Below are 4,658 nucleotides of genomic sequence, written 5' to 3' on the forward strand. Positions count from 1 at the left end.
ATTGTGAAGATTTGAAAAAGATATTGATGAGTTTGAAAAAATTTTTGAAAAAGATAGATTTATTTTGAAAAAGATTTGAGAAGAATTGAGAAAGATTTAATTTTAGGATTAAGATGTTTTTAAAATTTTTTTTTGAATAAAAGTTTGAAAAATGAAAGTATGGGAACATGTTTATGCAAGAAAAATGGATGGGAATATGAAATTTTGAAAAAAAATCAAGTTGGGAACAAAAACTTCCTCCCCTCCACAATCCTGGCATTAAACGCCCAACTGCTGCTTGTTTTGGGCGTTTAACGCCCATCTGTAGCCTCTTTTGGGTGTTTAACGCCCAGCTGTTGCTTTTGGCTGGCGTTAAACACCAGAAATCTTTCGTCACTGGGCGTTTTTCTGAATGCCCAGGATGCTGCAAGTATGGCGTTAAACGCCCAGAATGGTACCCATTCTGGCGTTTAATGCCCAAAAAGGTATCATTACTGGCGTTAAACGCCCAGTAGATGCTTCTTTTGGGCGTTTAACGCCCAATTGTACCTCTTACTGGCGTTTTCTTGCCAGTGAGCTCCTTCTCCCTGTTTTGTATTCTGAATCCTTCTGTAACCCTGTGAACTTATGCAATTGATTCTTTACCTTGAAGATTATTTATATTAAACTTGTATACTTAAAAATAAATAAATAAATAAAAAGCTTTGCTAATGGCTGGGTTGCCTCCCAGCAAGCGCTTCTTTATTGTCGTTAGCTGGACCTTGCTGAGCTTTTAATCTAGCCTCAGCCTTGAGCACTCTTGCTCAACATTGCCTTCAAGATAATGCTTGATTCTCTGTCCATTAACAATGAACTTCTTATTAGAATAAATGTCTTGAAGCTCCACATAGCCATATGGTGACACACTTGTAATCACATATGGTCCCCTTCACCGGGATTTCAGTTTCCCGGGGAATAGCCTGAGCCTAGAGTTAAACAGCAGAATCTTCTGTCCTGGTTCAAAGACTCTAGATTATAGCTTTCTGTCATGCCACCTTTTTGCTTTCTCTTTGTAAAGCTTGGCATTTTCGAAAGCAGTGAGTCTGAATTCCTCTAGCTCATTCAGTTGGAGCAATCTTTTTTCTCCAGCTAATTTGGCATCAAAGTTTAGGAATCTGGTTGCCGAGTAGGTCTTATGCTCCAGTTCCACGGGCAGATGGTAGGCCTTACCATACACAAGCTGGTATGGAGAGGTCCCTATAGGAGTCTTGAATGCTGTTTTGTAAGCCCACAGAGCATCATCCAAGCTTCTCGCCCAATCCTGTCTACGGGTACTTACAGTTCATTTCAGGATTCTTTTTAGTTCTCTATTAGAGACTTCAGCTTGCACGTTTGTCTGTGGATGATATGGAGTTGCCACCTTGTGACTAATTCCATACCGGACCATAGTAGAGTAAAGCTGTTTGTTGTAGAAGTGCGTGCACCCATCACTAATTAGTGCTCTAGGGACACCTAACCTGCTAAATTTATATTTCTGGAGGAACTTCAGCACTGTCTTAGTATCATTAGTGGGTGTGGCAATGGCCTCTACCCATTTGGATACATAGTCGACTGCCACCAGAATATAAGTGTTTGAGTATGATGGTGGGAAAGGCCCATGAAGTCAATACCCCACACATCAAACAACTCAATCTCCAAGATTCCTTGTTGAGGCATGGCATAACCATGAGGCAGATTACCAGATCTCTGGCAACTGTCATAGTTACGTACAAACTCTCAGGAATCTCTATAGAGGGTAGGCCAGTAGAAGCCACATTGGAGGACCTTGGTGGCTGTTCGCTCACCTCCGAAATGGCCTCCATATTGTGACCCATGGCATTGCCATAAGATCTTCTGTGCTTCTTCTCTAGGCACACACCTACGGATTATTCCGTCTACACATCTCTTAAAGAGATAGGGTTCATCCCACAAGTAGTACTTTGCATCAGTAATTAATTTTTTCTTTTGTTGCCTGCTGTACTCCTTGGGTATGAACCTTGTAGCTTTATAGTTTGCAATGTCTACAAACCATGGTGTTTCCTGAATGGTGAACAATTGCTCATCCTAAAATGTTTCAGAGATCTCAATAGAAGGAAAGGACGCCCCTTCTACTTGTTCTATTCGGGACAGATGATCAGCCACTTGATTATCTGTCCCTTTTCTGTCTCTTATTTCTATATCAAACTCTTGCAGAAGCAACACCCATTTTATGAGCCTGGGTTTTGAATCCTGCTTTGTAAGTAGATATTTAAGAGCAGCATGGTCAGTGTACACAATCACTTTTGATCCTACTAAGTATGATCTAAACTTGTCAATGGCATAAACCACTGCAAGCAATTCTTTTTCTGTGATTGTGTAATTTTTCTGGGCATCATTTAAAACACGGCTAGCATAATAAATGACATGCAGAAGCTTGTCATGCCTCTGCCCCAATACTGCACCAATGGCATGGTCACTGGCATCACATATTAGTTCGAATGGTAATGTCCAGTCTGGTACAGAAATAACTGGTGTTGTGACCAGCTTAGCTTTCAGAGTTTCAAACGTCTGCAGACACTCTGTGTCAAACACAAATGGCGTGTCAGCAGCTAGCAGGTTACTCAGAGGTTTTGAAATTTTTGAAAAATCCTTTATAAACCTCCTATAGAATCCTGCATACCCCAGAAAGCTTCTGATTGCCTTAACATTAGCAGGTGGTGGTAATTTTTCAATTACCTCAACCTTAGCTTGATCCACCTCTATTCCCTTGTTCGAAATCTTGTGCCCTAGGACAATCCCTTTAGTCACCATAAAGTGACATTTTTTCCAGTTTAAAACCAGGTTAGTCTCTTGGCATCTTTTCAGAACCAGTGTCAGGTGATCAAGACAGGAGCTAAATGAGTCTCCATATACTGAGAAGTCATCCATGAAGACTTCCAGAAATTTTTCCACGATATCAGAGAAAATAGAGAGCATGCATCTCTGAAAGGTTGCAGGTGCATTACACAGCCCAAATGGCATCCTTCTATAGGCAAATACTCTAGATGGGCATGTGAATGTTGTTTTCTCTTGATCCTGGAGATCTACTGCAATTTGGTTGTAGCCTGAATAGCCATCCAAAAATCAGTAATAATCATGACCTGCTAGTCTTTCTAGCATCTGGTCTATGAATGGTAAAGGAAAATGATCATTTTTGGTGGCTGTATTGAGCCTTCTGTAGTCAATACACATGCGCCACCCTGTAACTATTCTTGTAGGAACCAATTCATTTTTTTCATTATGAACCACTGTCATGCCTCCCTTTTTGGGGACAACTTGGACAGGGCTCACCCAGGGGCTATCAGAAATAGGATAAATAATATCTGCCTCCAGTAACTTTGTGACCTCTTTCTGCACCACTTCCTTCATGGCTGGATTTAGCCGCCTCTGTGGTTGAACCACTGGCTTAGCATCATCCTCCAATAGGATCTTGTGCATGCATCTTGCTGGGCTGATGCCCTTAAGATCACTTATGGACCACCCAAGAGCTGTCTTGTGTGTCCTTTACACTTGAAGTAGCGCTTCCTCTTCAAGGGGATTTAAAGCAGAGCTTATGATCACCAAAAAAGTGTCACCTTCTCCCAGAAATGCATATTTCAGGGATGGTGGTAATGACTTGAGCTCGGGTTTAGGAGGTTTTTCCTCTTCCTGAGGAAGTTTCAGAGGCTCTTTCAATTCCTCTGATTCCTCCAGATCAGGCTGAACATCTTTAAAGATGTCTTCCAGCTCTGATTCGAGACTCTCAGCCATGTTGATCTCCTCTACCAAAGAGTCAATAAGATCAACTTTCATGCAGTCTTTTGGTGTGTCTGGATGCTGCATGGCTTTGACAGCATTCAACTTAAACTCATCCTCATTGAATCTCAGGGTTACTTCCCCCTTTTGGACATCAATGAGAGTTCGTCCAGTTGCTAGGAAAGGTCTTCCTAGAATAAGAGTAGCACTCTTGTGCTCCTCCATTTCCAGTACTACAAAGTCAGTGGGAAAGGCTAATGGCCCAACCCTGACAATCATGTCTTCAATCACGCTTGATGGGTATTTAATAGAGCCATCAGCAAGTTGGAGACATATCCGGGTTGGTTTGACTTCTTCAGTTAAACCAAGCTTTCTGATAGTGGATGTAGGTATTAGGTTGATGCTTGTCCCAAGATCACATAAGGATGTCTTGGTGCAATTACCCTCTAATATGCATGGTATCATAAAGCTCCCGGGATCTTTAAGCTTTTCTGGGAAGCTTTTCAGAATGATTGCACTGCATTCTTCAGTGAGGAGAACTCTTTCAGTTTCTCTCCAATCCTTCTTATGACTCAAGATCTCTTTCATGAATTTGGCATAAGAGGGTATTTGCTCAAGTGCCTCTGCAAACAGAATCTTTATTTCAAGAGTCCTGAGATAGTCTGCAAAGCGGGCAAATTGCTTATCCTGCTCCTCTTGGCAGAGCTTTTGAGGATAATGCATCTTGGATTTGTATTCCTCAACCTTAGTTGTTGCAGGTTTATTTCCTACAGAGGTGGTTGGAGAAGCCTTTTTAGAGGGGTTGCTATCAGCACTTGTGTGTGTCTGATCCTTCACTGGCATTTGAATGCCAGGGTTAGAAGCTTGATTGGCGTTGGACGCCAACTTCTTACCTGTTTCTGGCATTT

The sequence above is a fragment of the Arachis ipaensis genome, chromosome B03 (assembly GCF_000816755.2).
Source record: "Arachis ipaensis cultivar K30076 chromosome B03, Araip1.1, whole genome shotgun sequence".
Classification (NCBI taxonomy): domain Eukaryota; kingdom Viridiplantae; phylum Streptophyta; class Magnoliopsida; order Fabales; family Fabaceae; genus Arachis; species Arachis ipaensis.